This window comes from Oreochromis aureus, linkage group 7 (genome assembly GCF_013358895.1).
Source record: "Oreochromis aureus strain Israel breed Guangdong linkage group 7, ZZ_aureus, whole genome shotgun sequence".
Lineage (NCBI taxonomy): Eukaryota > Metazoa > Chordata > Actinopteri > Cichliformes > Cichlidae > Oreochromis > Oreochromis aureus.
This window is the reverse complement of record NC_052948.1, coordinates 62,029,868-62,047,624: the sequence shown is the minus strand read 5'-3', so window position 1 is coordinate 62,047,624 and position 17,757 is coordinate 62,029,868. Positions and strand designations below refer to the sequence as shown.

The 17,757-nt window shown below is 39.1% G+C and overlaps 2 long non-coding RNA genes across 2 annotated transcripts; both read left to right on the top strand.

Annotated features, from left to right (window-relative positions):
* The first annotated feature begins 654 nt into the window (after positions 1-654).
* Positions 655-5,392, top strand: LOC120441284. The gene is made up of 3 exons (XR_005613956.1): positions 655-748; positions 2,962-3,066; positions 3,424-5,392. It is a non-coding gene; the product is annotated as an uncharacterized LOC120441284 (long non-coding RNA).
* An 8,867-nt stretch (positions 5,393-14,259) lies between these two features.
* LOC120440862 lies at positions 14,260-17,131 on the top strand. Its single transcript, XR_005613579.1, has 4 exons — positions 14,260-14,993; positions 15,404-15,524; positions 16,219-16,317; positions 17,013-17,131. It is a non-coding gene; the product is annotated as an uncharacterized LOC120440862 (long non-coding RNA).
* The last annotated feature ends 626 nt before the right edge of the window (positions 17,132-17,757 follow it).

Below are 17,757 nucleotides of genomic sequence, written 5' to 3'. Positions count from 1 at the left end.
TTTGAAGTCTCCCTGTGTTTCCTACTGTGTATATCAATCTAACATCATAAAACATGATGAGTGATACAGTAATGCACTTTGGTATTTTGGATATCTGAAGTATGCTAAATGGTAAATGGCCTGTATTTGTATAGTGCTTTACTAGTCCCTAAGGACCCAAAAGCGCTTTACACATTCAGTCATCCACCCATTCACACACACATTCACACACTGTATGTTAGCTTCTTGCAAGATCTTTTTCTGTTCCTTTCTTTATGGAGCACCTTTTTGATCTCCTTTCAAGTAAATATGGTCCCATCAAAATTCAAAAAACCAACAAGGTGGCTGCTAATACAGTGTCTAAAACCAGTTGATGGTTGTCTGTCTCTTATATACAGTTTGTGGCAGCTGTTCCCAAACTTAACAGCTTGCACACATAAAATGCGTCCTCCCAGCAGAGATTATTTCAGTGCAGATGATTCAACCTCATAGTCAGTGCAAAACCTATTTACTGCATACTCCTTTGGTAAGTTGTGTTTATTTGCAGTAGTGCTGTTGCTCACGTTACCTGTGAATGCTGAACACAAGTTTACAAATATTGGTTTTTACAGGATAAACAGGTTTATTACAGTCAAGTCTGTCACTGTAGACGGACATAACACAGATGCCAGAAATGTTTCAGAGGCATCACTTCAAAACCTGCAAGAATGAAAGTGACTGGCACTTTCCTCAACACCTGAGCAGGAAGGCTGACGACATCCACTGACCGGTAAAGAACCAAACTCAATCTTTAATCTTCTGCATGGTATTAATCTTCTCCTGTATGTCATTAGATTTTATATTGTATTTATTTTTGTTAAAGAAGCTAAATCCTGCCCTTCATTAACTTTAATTTTGTCCATTTTTAGTCAGTTTTGGCCTGCCAGGTTCTAGCTGGGTGTACTGAGGCAGTGCACTAAGCAGACTGAGAGATGAGACTATAATGGGCAAAGAGAAACACGTGTATGCATTTGCCTTGATACAGCTTTACAGTTAAATTCTAGATATTATTTTCTAAAACTTGCCATTAAATTCTTCACATTTTTATTTACTGTGTCATCTCCCTCCACAGATTTGAATCTTTAATGCCTTAATAATAATGTATTCCTTTTACTCTTACACCAGTCTTGGCCCTGACAGCATAATTAAGTAGCTGTCATTTTAACAATCAGAGACAAAAACAAATCAAGAAGGTGTCTTATGAAGTTTGTCTTTTTACCACCAAATTCTCTTTTTATCTCCACACATGAAGAGGGAAAATAGATCACTTGTTGATAGTACAAGGCCTGCAGATCATGTCTTTTATTGCAAAAGGAGTTTTTGGTGTCCATCGCAAACACAACTTTCACAACATAGTTTCACGTTTTATTTGAACCAAGCCTTGAAGTCTTTTTTTGAATACAGGATGCTGTTGCACAGGATGGAAATTTCTCTCTGGCTCTAGATGTGCTGTTTGAATTCTAAAGACAAAGAACAGTTGTGCTAGTCAGTTATAAAAGGATGTGCAAGTGAATGTTCAGTGATTCTGTGATCTGCTGTAATAAAAGAAAAATATAATTTATGACTGAAGCTGCACCCATTTTTCCTTTGACATCTCACACTGTTGTTTTGGGAGTAAGATGTCTTACACTGTGGGTTATTGTTGAAGCTTTAAAAAGTATGAAAAATAAAAAATGTGCAGCTGTTGACAGGTGAGAGTTTGCGGTTTTCATGCAAAAAAACCACCTTATCTTAAAGGCAGTCCTCACAGACAGACCGAAGAGCCGATTCTAGCGAATGCTTTGATTAAATGATGTGTCTGAGATCAAAGCTTGTGATATTGATTGTTCACAAGATGGGAAAAATCCCAGCAGCTGTTGAATTTAATTATATCCAAAACATGAAAAGATAATATAAATATGACTTTGATCAAGCAACCGCACTGAGGTAAAAAGCTCTGTCAAGAGAGCAAAAACTATTCAACACATATTTGGCAGCCAAAAATTCTAAAAAGTATTCGAAAAGCAATCAAGTATTTGCAGAAAAGACAGCACAAATGCAGCACACAGAAGTGCTTAAAGAACAAAATGTTAAATTTTAATGGCTAATATAAAAACACCTGAGATGCAGAAGTATAAAAGACTAAAAACAAAACAGGACAAATAGCAAACTGATGAACTGACAGCCGACAAGTGAAGAGTTAGGAGTGTATACAGCATTGAAGACGATCATAAAGGACAAAAAAAGGAAGAAAAAACACCAGAGATGTACAAAAAGAGTCGATGCCAGAAAACAAGGACAGAAAATCAATCTGACAAACAGGAAAAACCGGGAGAACAAAGACAAGAAAACATGTGAAATGTGATGAAATATGAACACCCAAAAGAGAATTAACAAGATGCCAGGATGTCTCGAAAAACAGCCTCAGGGTTCAGTTTTGAATACCTTAGATAACTTACAAGTTCCTCATAATGTTTAAAGAAAAGCTCAAGTAGAACAATGAAGTGACAACTGATGGTTTTAAAGCAAAAGAGAAAGAAAATGTTCCATATAAATAGTTTTAAGTAAATGGTAAAGAAAAGAAAACACAACAAATGAGACAATTTAACAAGCAGTGAAAATTTAAATGCCTGAAACTTTGTGTAAAGTTTGTCCCAAACAACTAATATTTTTCAAAGGATACAGGTGGGCTTGAAATGTGATTTTGGCCAGGCGCTGAGTGGAATGTCGACATGGATGCGGTCTGTATCAGACATATACAAATAAATAAATGAAAGCATGTAGTGCTTGAAGCTGGGGAAAAAGTATTTCCTTATAAGTGTGTAGTAGGAAAATCCTCTCACTTGTTACATTGTGCCACATTTTTTAACACTATTATTTACAGTTTTAGCTTTAGCTAACCCTTACTCACAAGCTCTGGGTGGTGACAAAATAAATAACTGTTATCCTCTTATGATCCACCAGATTTCTCTTCCGGGACTTCAACGGAGTGATCTAAAAATAGCAGACTAGAAGGAGTGCAGAAGTGCAGAAGGAGACGACCTTGAAGATAAATCAAATTTTAAAAAGGTAGGATTTTTTGTTTTTATAGGCAGTTTCTTACTTCATGATACCACACATTGTATTTTTCTAAGAAATTTGGGGGATTTCTCAGACAAAAGTGGAAAACGTCGCATATCCTTCCAGTTACTTTGCATATAAGCTGTCACATTCAGTCTGAACACACCTTCATACGTCCGACTGGAAGATTTCTGACTTTAATTTGATAAACTGGCTTAACATAGGCACAATCCATCTTATCGTGAGAGCTGAGTTTTGTTGTGTACACATAGAAACATTATTCTTTTGGGAAATTTCAGGTTTAAATGAGTTTAGTTCAGTGTGTTAAAGTTTACAATCACGTTAACTGTTTCTCTTTCCCTGTAGCTGATCATGGACCACATTGGACGTATCTTGACCCTTACCTCAACCATCAAAAAGATGGTTGACACTGTGAAGTCCAATAAGGACAGCTGCAGACGGATTGCAGACAGAGTCAAAGCTGTGGAAAGACTTGTTTTAACCATCAGACAGAGTGATCCAAGCCAAATCTCTGATGCTGTAACTGAAACTGTGGAGGAACTCTACACCAGCTTGATTTCTGCCAATGATCTGATAGAAAAAATCTTTAAATCTAAATCTAGAATTAAGGCTATTAAGCGCTTCTTTAGTTCTGGCAGCATTGAAAGAAAGTTAAACAGGGTAAATCAAACGCTCACAGAGAACATGCAGGTCCTTTCTAGTGCTCTGCAGATTGAGCAGACCAACATGCTGCAACAGGTGTATGCAGCTGTTTCAAGACATAATACTGAGGAAGAGGTTTCCAGTATGATGGCTAATACTAGTCTCACACCCCCTATGCTTCCTCCTGCTACAGCAGCACTCCCCCTACATCCTGAACTTCCTCCCACACCTCCACACCTGTGACCAGTCCTACAGCTTCTATGCTTCCGCTGCTCCCTCAAACAAACACAAACACTCCCTCGGCAACCCCCTCAGACACACACACACACACACACACACACACACAGAGACAAAACATATTAAGGATTGTACATTAACATCCTCTATTGTAAAAATTGTTGTCAGACATAGAGAGAGAGAGAGACAGAAAATGAGCCCTTCTAATAGTTCATAGATGAGAATAGGAGACAAATCAACAATACAGCTCTTCCATATTTTTCTTTTCTTTTTTTTATCATTTAGAATTTACCCAAAACGAAAATATACATAGTTTTAAAAAACAAGGGAACATAAAATAAAACACAACATGTATAAACAAGAATAAGAAAAAAAAGGCAAGTGGTGTACCTACTAGTTAACAAAGTACACGATGCTGGATTACAGAGGTTCAAACAAATTTGGGAGGCCTTGACAAAATGTAATGTTTCCATTTGTCCCAAATCTCAACAAATGTGTCAGCTTTTCACATTAATGTCTAATTAATATTGTGCTGGACACAATAAACCACATCAGTGTCTACTGTTAACTATCATAGCCAAGTGGCTAACAAAGGTAAACAGAAATTTTCACTATCCCTACTGATGAATGTTATCTTGTTTCGGGATACATGCCATACATGACACCTGCTGTTATCCAGTGACTCATCTGTTTACATTTATCTTTTGCTCGTTTCTCCTCTTTTTTCTTTTTCTAAACTGAGCACCTGATGGCTTTGACGTTTTCTTGTTCATCTTCCGTTGGTGTTAATTTTGCACTCAGTATCAACACCCATCCCCCACACCTTAACCTAGCACACCTACACCTTAGTGCACAGATTCGGTTTGTAGATTCTGGGATTTCGCACAACCCAGTAGAGAAAAATAATTAATACATAATGGGCTTGGATTTACAACATAAATGGTTGTGTGTGAGCAGCAGCGGCAAGCCGCACCAAGGGGCCTCGCGCTCACTTTTCGCTTATTTGTGTGTGATAGAATTTAGAATTTGTTTTTTATTTTATTATATTTTGTTAGTAGCTGCCGCTCCAGCCCTGTGCAGCAAGCAGCAGGCGCACCTCGCAAAAGTAGGGCGCCGTTACTCCCAGCAAATGGGCGATAGAAAACCGATCAGTGCTTGCGCTGGCATGATGTCGGGGCAGCAATGAGTTTTGGCAACCCAGTCGAGGTCCGTTGGCTCTCAGACATTAGTACAGAAAGCATTACTTTTTTTCCTCTGGAGAATCTTGCACTCAACCCGATGTGTTTTTTTGTTGTTGGTTTTTTTCAAAAATGTCGACCTATCGTCGTCATCAGGTTATATGCCACTTGACTGTATGAGAAATATGTAGCTCAATTAATACTGGATTCTTTGAATTGTACATAAATATTAATTTTACTTGTGGCTGGTATAAATGATTTGTATGCATATGCAGAATAAAATGTTTTTATGGATACTTTTATTCAAGATTCAAGATTCTTTATTATCAGTACAACAATACACACATTATACAGCGTACCGAAATGCCGTCTCACCCGAAACCCCCATGGTGCATTTATAAGAGAATAAAAAAATATATCTCCAAGAGACATAAAACTAGAAATTACAAATAAATAATAACTCGCTAAAGTTGGGTCAAATTATAAGCTAAAAATGTACTATTACTAATTATATTTACGTACAATAAACACCGGACAGAGACGATACAAAGTGGTCATGTGCAATTGCAGTAAAGTGAGATGACTGTGCAGTAGATATTGAGTACCAGGTTCAAGTTCTGGGTCAGGATATTGTAGACAAGACAGGACGAAGACATATGCAAAATGTGCAAATATAGTATCATTTAGATGTGTGTTCAGTAACCATGTGACTGAGGTGTGCAAATAAGCATACTGTTCCCAGGTCCAGTTTGCAGTGGATTTGTGGAGGTTTGTGTTGTTTTGAGTCTTTTGGTGAATATTGTATTTTAATTTTTCATTTATCGTCTATTGCTTTGTGAAGCACTTTGTGGACCCCTGGTTTTAAACGTGCTACATAAATAAATTTGTATTGTATTGTATTGTGATGTGTTCGTAAAGGTGTATGTGTATATCAGTACTTTGGTGGTAGTGAGTTGAGGGCTCTGATTGCTTGGGGGGGAAAGTTCTTGTAGTGTCTGGTCGTTATGGTTTTGATGCTGCGAAACAATCTGCCAGATGGAAGGAGGGAGAAGAGTGCATATGGGGGGGTAAAATAAAAAATAGACAAAATAAACATATGAGGGTTAACTGTGTGTGAAGAGTATAAATATCTAGCTCAGTGCCTCCTTTTAGAAAAGACTTTTGTGTCTTTCACTGACGTGCTGTAGCTAGCCAAACTGGCTCAAACAGATGGACCTGCGTTGCCACCCAGCTGCTGGAGTTTCACTCACTTCTCTGCCACTCCCGACTTTCTCATAGAGCACCACAGTTCCACTCTTGGCACCCATCATGTGTTTTTTTTTTTAAGAACTGCAAAGTCCATGGAGTTTTTCCCTATCTGCTTGTAGTAAATCATCCTTATTTTTGGTCAAATACAAATCACAATAGTACTTTGATCAATATATAAAAAAGAAATGTAATTTGAGTAGTGAAAATGAATTTTCTGATGTTCTGATTTTGTGTGTGTACATGATCCAGCTTTGACCTTGGCGCTCATCCGTTTGACTGCAGGAATGCAAAAAGATAAGAACTCTGTCACCAATCCATTATGAAATGGCATGAAAGGATTATAAAGACAGGTCTCACACTGACAGTTTGAACTTGATGTACGCGCTACAGGATGGAGTGACAGTCACTGAGCAGCCACTAATCTGTCTGACTTATAAAATGTATGATTTAATAAAAAGAAATTATGTCAAAATTAAGATTTTGTGAGAACTTGCTAAAGACAAATCAAACTAAAGCAGAATTAATAAACTGAATGAAAGACAAAGGGACTATATCCATGTGTGATTGAATATTTAAATGTGATGGAACTTTCTATGTTAAGAATAACAAAGAAAATGTAATGAAGTGATTTTAAGGTTTAAACCTTCAGTTAAATCCTGTAAGTCAGGCAGATAGAGAGAGCATGATAAGGTGTCGATGGAGATCAGGTGATTAGATGTTAATAATGTGAGTGGATGTTCCCAGGAGTGCGGTTAGATGTCATCTCACATCCCAATAGTTTGATTAAAATTAACCGTGGTGGTGTACAGAGGCCAAACTGCAGTAGTCATAGTACAAACTATCATGTTGCAAGTATTATCAAAACACGTTCAATGACACACACTGAAAGCTCTCCAGCCCCAGATCCTCACAATGACACCTCAATGTTTTTACATCATTTCCTCTGGTATGTACGTGAAACTGGTTGTAGCAGGTGCCCACCCTAGTCTTACAACATTTCTCACATTTTCTCTTTGCTGTCATGAAGCTGATGCACAGAACAAAGGGTTTTAGATGTTCTTTACCTTTAGAAAATAAAATGCCTGAGGTGACTGTGTGAGCCAAAAAAGGGATTATATGTGTTCAGTTTCTTTTCTTGGAGTCAAATTTAAATCTGAAAGTTTTACTTTTATAAATCATCTTTATTTTCTATCAAAGATAAATTAAAAATATTAGTTTCATCAATATATAAATGAGAAATGTACTTTGAATAGTGAAAATGAATATTCTGATGTCTGAATTTTGTGTGTGTACATGATCCAGACCTTTTTTAGAAGATATGACGTCCAGTGAGAGAGGGGATAAGAAAGAGTGAACAGGTATAAAAGTGAGCTGAAAAGTGATATGGGGTTCTTTCCTTTTGTCTTCTTTGAGAAATCACCATTGTCATATTTTATATAAATGCAAGTTTTTAAATTTTACTAATTTCAAATTATTTGAATCTGCCTGTCTAATCTACAAAGTTATGCATGGTCTGGCGCCTTCACCAGTGAGTGAGCTTGTTAAACAAAAGTCTAGCAGTGTTGCCGGGGCTCGATTGACTCGAGCCACTGTGAGAGGTGATTGTGAATTGGCATTTTGACGGACAACCTTTTCACAGAATGCTCTGTCATATCAGGGAGTGAGCTTCTGCAATAGTCTTCCACTGTCAGTGAGGAAAGTACAAGTCTCCCTATTTTTAGGAGTCACTTAAAAGGGTGGCTGAGAGACACACAATGTGATCATAATTAATTAATCATGATTATCTATTGGACATGAAACAGAGTTAGTGTATTACAAAAAGGGAAAACAACTATTAGTGTAATGTCCTCTGTTGTCCATTCTTGTTTTCATTGTTTGTCCTAATATGATGTGATCACTGTTTTTTGTGCTTGTCTCTATATACATGGTCTATAAATAGTGTCTCTGTATGTTGTTATTAACTTGTTTTTAACCCCAGCTTGCCAGAGGGTCTACAGATGGAAATTAGCCCAAGGCTATAATGTGTCATATTTACATGTGTTAAAATGCTAATTGATATGTATTGTGCCTCTTTCTAATAAAAAGGAAATATAATCAGATGAGCAGTTCAGAAGATTGGTTTTAAAGAGATAACAGTGGAAAATTACAGCAGAGAAGCCAGAGGGATCAACGGCTGCCCAAACTGTGAACCTGCAAAATGGTTTTGTACTTCTGGCTCTTTCCTCTCTGCCCGGCAGTCTTCCAAGCTCTCGTGAATGACATCTTCAGAGACTTCATCAACCACTTCGTTTTCATCTACCTAGACAATATACTCATCTTCTCCAGGTCAGTGGCAGAACATGAAAGACATGTCAAACTGGTATTACGAAGATTGTTGGAAAACCACCTTTTTGTCAAAGCAGAGAAGTGTGAGTTTCATGTAAACACTGTTTCCTTCCTTGGTTTCATAATTGAGCAGGGGAACTTGAGGCCGGATCCTGAGAAGGTCAAAGCGGCTTTGTAATGGCCCACACCCCCAAACCGCAGCTTCAACGTTTTTTGGGGTTTGCAAATTTCTATCATCACTTCATTCATGACTTCAGCAAAATTGTGTCACCTCCCACTTACCTCACTTCCCCTAAGGCAGTGGTTCCCAAACTTTTTTTTGCCAGGCCCCCCTTTTTTACAAGAAAAATGTTCGCGCTCCCCCACCACCTACCCCCGCACAAACACATCCTCCAAACACACACACCCATATTTTGTTTACAAACTCCATTGCGGTTTATTTCACACCTCAAACATTTAGTAAACAATTAAGCAAATACAAGTAAACGGCAATAAATTACAGGTAGTAATAAAATATACTACTAACTCTTTTACGCTACGTCCCAGAGGTGGGACCAAGTCATTGTTTTGCAAGTCTCAAGTAAGTCCCAAGTCTTTATCCTCAAGTCACAAGTCAAGTCTCAAGTTAAGTCAAGCAAGTCAGAGTCAAGTCGCAAGTCAAGACAGACAACTTTCAAGTCAAGTCCCAAGTCCGAAACTTTGAATTTCAAGTCCTTTCAAGTCTTTTTTTTAACCCTCTGGGGTCCCGGGTATAATTGGCCGTTCTTGACTACTTTTGATTTTACCTCTATATTTCACTTTTAAAATATGTTTTTCTTGCCTTGTTTGGTATCATTATTTACAGCACAACCTCAAATATCTGAAATTTGAGTTATTTTTTCATTTTGGTATACTATATTAGCACAGTTGATCTAAATTCAGACAAAAATTCAGAATCCGAGTAGAAAAAAGTTATATTTTTTACATGTTTAACGAATCATTTTCATAACTTGAAATGCAAATAGAAATTGTACATTTCTAAAATTATGCACAAGTTTTGCAAACAACAAAGTTATATGGTACTATTTACCTAAAAATGCAGCCAAGGCCTCAGGCGTTTTTTATATAACCATTTAAATCTATTTACAGAACAATCAGGTGTGCTGCATCAAATAAGAAGGCACACAAATTATTTGTGCCAGTCCAAAAAATGTAGTTTGTGTTCAGTATAAGACAGAGGAGAACACCACAGGCCTAAACCCTGCAGGTCTGACAACTGGAGGTGCAACAGTCCAGTTTTCTATGTGGAGACAGCGTTTACACTGGAATCTGCCTTTGACAGCTTTTTTAGATCAAATATGAAATTCAGCAGTCTAACCGACACACAATACAAAACAATAACTACACAACAAACTAACTATAGCCTCCAAACACGCTAAACGTCACTAATGTCTCACATATGAAAACTCTCTCTCTCTCTCTTTCTTTCGCTCGCCCGCTTTCCGTCGCGGGTGTCACTCCTAAAAACTTCCCCTTCTCCCTAAACAACCAAATGTCACATGTTGCCTTATCATTTTTTTTGATTGGCTGACATGGTAAACTCTAACACCAATAGGGAAGGGGTGTTTTTTCTTTTTCTTTTTTCACTCGCAAGTGGAGAGCGTATGCTAGGCTGTCTGTAGAAAACGCCGTTTTTGTCTAGCATCCCTGTTGAGAATAACCTTTGCAAATAAACAACAGCTAATAATATAAGATCAAAGTATTTTATTTGATGTATTGACATAAATGACAGAAGAAAAAAAGGCCATGTATAGCAGGACTACTCAATTACACACTAAGGTGGGCCAGATTTTCTAACCAAAAAAATTTTTTCCCTGGCTCAGACATGCAAAAGTTAAACACGACCATACACTAATTGCAAATTAAACACAGTGATTTTGAATTGTGATGTGATGGTAAAATAAATATTTGTCAGTCTAAACTGGGTTAAATCTACGGGTTAATGATGGGGAGAAGACGGAGAGAGACTGAGTACAGCTACAGAACCCACTTTCTGAAACGGACCCTGCTCACCATTCACCGACAATTCTGAGCTAACAAGTTGCATGTTATTCTTGGATGCGCTTGTAGGACCGGATTTAAAATAGCATGACAAACATATCATACCTGTTAAAGCCAAACAGTATCATCAACGTAGCCCGAAGAACATTTGCTAATAAGATGAAGTTAGCTAAGTCAGCTGTCTCGTTGTAGCAAAAAAAAAAAAAGAAGAAAAAAAAAAGCACCACCTACCGTTCTTTATGCAACTTCAAATGTCGGACAAAGTTGGAAGTTGTTCCATCTCCGTCTGTGATTCTCTTCTTGCATGTTTTGCATATTGCATTTCGTTTTTGTTGACTACTTAAGTAGTTTATGTACCCGAAAAGAAATTACTCTTGGAAGCATTTTTGGCTCGAGCGTTTTTGTTCTTGTTTTTTTCAAATCTGGTTAATTTGATTGGCTGTGCTACAGCCCACGCTCACATACATACGGAGTGTGGTAAGAATGAATGAACGAATAAAGTGAATTAATGGTCCGCACTTTTTATATAATATGTATGTTAAATTTTAGATTTGGGTAAAATATCAAGTCTTTTCAAGTAAACAGGTTCAAGTCCAATTCAAGTCCCAGGTCACTGGTGTAAAAGTCCAAGTCAAGTCACAAGTCTTACAACCTTTTTTCAAGTCAAGTCTAAAGTCATAAAATTAATGACTCGAGTCTGACTCGAGTCCAAGTCATGTGACTCGAGTCCACACCTCTGCTACGTCCACACCATTGACTGTAGAAAACATGGACGACGCCACAGCTCCCCAAAAATGAAGCCAAAACGTCTCTATCGCCCCCTGGTGTCTGGCTGCAGTATAGCTCATAAACCCCGCCTCCTCCATGTTAGCGGATGGGACTGGGGTCAGACTAAAATAAATTTATTCTCCTTAGATAATTTTTTTCCAAAGATTCTTTCTTTTGTTATCAATAGTTCTCATCATGCTCACTGATGTCCAAGGGGTCTCCTTTCCCATAAGTTTGATTCTAATTCCTACCGTGGTGATGTTAAATTGGGGTGAAACGTCATCATAGCAGCTTTGACTGACAGCTGCAGTCACGGAGAAACTTGCGTATCTCTGTTCGGGAATAGCAGATAGAGCGTAGGCTCTGAGAGGAGGGCCAGCGTTTACGCTACTGAAAACACGCGACCGAGTGTTTTAACCTGACAGCCTGAGGTGTTCTTCAGTAAACTGGACTACCCGACAGAAGGACCCGAGGCCCGGCTGCACTTTTTCGGTAAGTTAATCGTGTTTGTAAGCTAATCCGTAACTACCGTCCTTAGCTATGTCCCGAGACCTAGCTAGCTAAAATGAGCACTCGGCTGTCAGGGTTCGTTTAGCTAATCTGTGCAGGTGAATGAATTTACTAAAGTCATCAAGAGAAACGTTCCGGGCTAATCAGTCACTAATTACTGTACTTTTATTACAAGTATTATACTGTAAAAGCAACAGGCTGCACTCTGCTGCAGCTCCTGTGCAGAACTGAATATTAAATATGTGCAAACAACAGCATGTTTTCAGTCTCTTGCCACATCTGTAAAGATAGTAACATCTTTTTTAAAAGCTTGTACTTCAGTAACTCCTCATTAATCAGGAACTATGGATTAAAGTACTGTAGTGTACTGTAATACTGAAAAAATGTAAGAGAAGAACTTCGGATCCTGAGTGTGTGAGGACAGAAGAATCAGCTTTATTTCAATTTTGAGGGATAAAATTTATATTTGAGTTTGATGGTTCTGTTCTCTTTGTGATTACAGGAGCTGCCCTCAGATTCAGACCTCAGCACCACCCAGTGACAGCAGACAGATCATCCAACATGTTAACTGCAAAATGAACTGATGAAAACAGTACAAAGGTTAAAGTACCACACGTGTTGTAGTGAAAGCTGCAGCTTTATTGATAAAGTTAAAGACAAAAAAACAAAAGGATTAATCACTCATGTAACTGTGTCACTATATATCAGCATTAACAGGACCTCAGTTTGTATCTCAGACCTGCACAGCTTCCGTTTTAAACACTTGATGTACTCAGCTGTATGAAGAGCATATGAGATTTTCTCTGGCACAATTAAATAAAACCTGATGAAGGTCAAAGGTCGTCACTTGTATGTTGAACTACAAACTTGTCATCTGGAATTCTTTCACAGTTTTTTGCAGATAGTGTGTTATTTACCATAAAGTGATTCAGAGTTATTCATAGCAGAGTAACCAGAGAGGATCATATATTTTTAAATATATAACATTCTACAGGACTGAATATAATATCTTTATGTAAAAGTCTGGAGCCTCTGGGGAGTATCCGAGTATTTATAACATTATACAAACCAAAAGGTCTCCATCACAGTGTTCATGAAATGCTGGGTTTATCCATCTCCTGGATCGGGCCTACGGAGGAGTGCTGAAGATTTCCCTGTGAGGGAGCTGCTGGTGAAGATCATGAGTCCTGCTTGATCAATGCGATGAGCTTCAGTCTTCCTGGTGTTTCTTAAATGAAGCCTCTTTCAGTAGGTCAACAGCACCTTTGGCACAGGACAGCTGTGATGAAAGAAAAGGAAGAAGTTTCTCCAAACCTCTGGACCCAGGAAACCCAGCTTGGTCCTGATGGTCTCCCTCACTAGTTTCTCTCCAGGGTGAATGTAGCTGTTGATATAATATGGACTCTATTATTAAATGAAAAGAACAAATTAGACTACACTACTGAAACGTTCTGCTGATGTTTCCATGTTACCAGGATGTAGAGGGCTCTGAAGATTTAAACCGTTTTAGATCCATTACACTCACAGTCTTATGTTAAAATCTCAAAGGACAGCATTATATTTTTGATATTAACAGTAACTCTGGGCTTCTGTAGAGTGTGCAGCTGATCTCATCGCTGTCTAAAAATGGATAACAAACATAAGAAGTGCTGAATCCTTCAATAACACAGACTATTAGAGTATTAGGTGTGTAGCATCGCTAACTAGCTAACAACAAGCCTCCAACACAGTGCGTATGCTAGCGGCTAATCTAGCAAACGAATTAACAACAAAGTGATTTTAGAACTATAAGATGATAAGCTGTGCGTCTTTTTTTTATAACAGTGACATGGTTGTATTTACCTTAATTAAAGAGTCGTCAGTCGCGGTAAACCAGCAAAAAAACTCGAGCAGCCGGGCTACGTAAAAAGTGTAGGGGGGCGTGTTTGCGGTCACGTCCAGCGGGTGTGTGGGCGGGAGAGTTACACAGTCGCTCCACCTCAAGTCACTACTGCGCAGACTCTGGCTCCAAATTTGCAAGATGGCAGCCTCCACAAGCGGGATATTTTGGCTTCATTTTTGCACAATGGTAGGAGGTGGAGTCGCGTCGTCCATGTTTTCTACAGTCAATGGTCCACACCTACACGGGTATTTTTGAAAACTCAGCTGTTTCTATGCGTTTGGGCTTTTCGTCAACACGTAAACGGCGTTGCAATTCACCGAAAACGGAGATTATTTAAAACTCCTTTTTTGCGTTTACGTGTGGACGAGGATTACAGAGTTCGTCACGCAACGTCAAAGGTATGTGCCTCTTTTCACGTCACGCTGTGCGCCACGTTATTGTTTACATGAGATGAATAGTTGGGTTGCGGTCACGTGGTTCTGATGACGTGCGGAGGCAGCGCGATTTTTGAGTGGAGGGCGGAAGTAAACATGGAGGACACTGTGGAGAGTCAGGAGAGCAGCTATTGTGCAACTTTAGACCCCGTTTCTCGGGAGAGATATAAACAGATAGTTAAAAAATATATCGGACGTGATCCGTATTCTTTGAAAATGTCCGAATACACCACAGAAGTAAAGGATTTGCCTACTATCGAGGCTGTGGATATCACCAACTACTTGGTCCTCCAGACTTCTTACTACACTAGGCAGCAAATGAAAGCTTTCAAGAGTCTGGAGGCGTACAATTTTTTTTGTCAGCGGGTGGGTCCACAACCTTGGAACAAAACGTCTCCGTGATGGATACAGTTTGGTGTTTGCAAGGGTGAGTGTTTGTTCTTATATTGCTTTATCTTAAACACGCTAACAGTTAGCGGTAGCGGCTTTAACGTCAACAAACATGCCACATCCTTAGGACTTCGTTAGAGTGACAGTTGTTTGTTTCAAGGTAAACCATTCCCAGAGGTCTAACGAGACACCTCTGAAGACTTGGGTAATTGCAAAGGAGGATGGAGAAGTGATTGCAGCTCATTGCAATTGTATGGCAGGGTTAGTAGCCTAATTAAGTAGGATGTTATTGCAATGAGAACACACACATACACACACACACACACACATATATACGCATAGGGCACTGCTAGCATTTTGCAGGTGTACTTCAGTAGTAGTGGGGAGAGAGTGTTTTCTTTTAGCTAAGAATTCATCAGCTAAGAATTTGTGTGATTGCCTTAGATCCCTCATGACACTCAGATGCATTTTTCAGATAGAGGGTAGAACTATTCAGTCATGTCATCACCTAGATAATGATTTCTCTATAGGCTGTTGAGAAAGAGTTAATGAATAAACATGTTACTTCAAATAAAGTGCCATTGCACATTAGTATTAGTAAGCTATGCATCATCAAAATGTACTGTAAATATTGCATTTCATGTTAAAAAGATTATGTGCTCTATTTCCAGACTATCAGAATCATGCTCGCACGTTGGAGCTGTTCTTTTTGCAGTTGAAGCTGGGGTGAAAATGAGAGCGACATGCACATCAGAGCAGTGCAAGTGGCTGATGCCATCTCATGTTAAAAAGGTAAGCCAAAAAGCAAAATGAAGGATAAAGAATGTTATATTGGGACTTCATGTGACAGTAGGATAAAATATCTTCCCCTATACTGCTACCTTGTCGTGGTGGGGAAGCTTGAGTGCCTCAATGACCCTGTAGGCTATACCGGCGGGGGCTTCAAGCTCCTGGTAGATCTAATCAAGCCGGGCAGGTTGCAGGTGAGGGTCAGACAAAAGGCAGTACTTTAATAAATGAAGAGTTCTATTCCAAAACGCTATAACAGCATTTAAAAGCCATTTCCTTTTTCATGACTAACATAACCATGACTGCAGAACCGTATACTGTATATCACACCCTTCTCATGCATGCCTCAACACCCTAGCACTTGTTTTCTGCGCACACACACACCTGACTGCAGCACTTTATATATTCACATTTCTCATGCATTCCTCAATACTCACAACTCCTCACACCACATTTTCATCAACATGGAACTGCTTACTTTCCACTCCTTTTATACCCAGCACATGGCACCTCCATCCCCACCCAACATACACACACACACTTCACTGCCAACCAACCACTATACCCAGCCTAAAACACACATACTCACTCCACTGCCATCACTGTTCAATTTCGAATATTTTTGGAAACGAATATATAGCGTTTTGGAAAAGAGCTTTTTAAATTTTAATGATCTTCTTTGGCTTAATTTTTCCAGATTCCTGCTTGCCCAGTAACTCTGATTGACTTCTCTTCAGCAAAGTCAAAAAAACGAAAGCTTGAGTGTTCCATTGATGGCTGCACAAGTACACAAAAGGTTGGGAAATCACTTCCATGCCCAAGAGTGCAGAGAGATTCAGAGACATACTGTAGGTTTTTGAGAGTTTAAGCAAAAACTGTCCAAGGAGTGCAGCACTGATGTCTAGGGAACCTTACCACAAAGAATTTGTCCCCCAGTCTAGCATGCTTCCTAAAACTGTGCCTGAGTACAGAACACCAGAGACACTGCAGCTCCCCCCCAAAGACCTTGAAGAGCTATGCCTGGACTTCCAGCTTGAAGAGCTCACCCTGTCCCAAGTCCAGGCTGTAGAGAGGGCGACTCGAAGTCAGAGTGCAAGCAGTATTTGGTTTAGGCAAAGAGCTGGACGCCGTAACTGCCTCTAAGCTGAAACAAGTTCTTAAGACCAACCCCAGCAACCATCAAAGAGCTTGATCAAGGCCATATGCTATCCAGAGGCATATAGGTTCACCACAGCTGCTACAAGGTATTTAGGGTTTGATGTAGGGTAAGGCAGAGTTAAGATTTGGGGTATGAAACTGTCCATAACTGTAACTAAAAAGTGTTATGAAGATGGAGGTTAGTTATAGGCTTATACGGCTAGGGTTATACAGGGTAAGAACTAAGTATAGTTTAGGTAATGGCATATTGTATAATACATCACTTTACTGTTTTACACATCCAATACTAAGTAATAATTTCCTTTTCATGTTTGGCATGTGTACTGTTTATAGTTATGGATGCAAACATGAAGCACAAGCCAGAGGAGCATATGAGAAGCTTATGAGCCAGGAGCATGCAGGCTTCTCATGTATGGACAGCGGTCTCTGGCTGAACCCCAAGTGGCCATACATGGGGTCCTCCTGATGGGATAGTCACTTGTGACTGTCATGGAACTGGCATCTGCGAGATTAAGGTATTGACTCTGTTGTAGTCAAGGCCATAGGTGTGACATCTTTCCATAAGAATCAGTGAACTGAGTAAAAATGCAGGAAATACCTTTTCTAATTTCTAATCTATTGTTCAATTAAGATAAGATGAGGCTTTATTGTCTGTCTCAAATAGACATTTGTTTTGGGCAATGAGAGATTATGATAACACAGACCACACCCATCATCTTTGCTTCTTCACTGTTTCATCAGATAAATCTTGATTGTTGTTCTCATCACTGTGATTTTAGTGCCCACACTCTCAGAAAGATGCGGTCAACCTGCGCGCATGCGTGCTGGGAGAAGGGCTTCTGCCTCATCAGTGACGGGATAATGTCACACTGGACCCAACTCATGACTACTATTACCAAGTTCAGGCACAGCTTCACATTGCAAATGCAGAGTACTGTGACTTTGTTGTGTGGAACCGCAATGACATATTTGTTGAAAGGATTTTGCCTGACCTTGAGTTTTGGGATGATGCGATTCTTAAAGTTGAGTGTTTTTTTAGAAACAGTATACTCCCAGAAATACTGGGACAGCAAGTTAC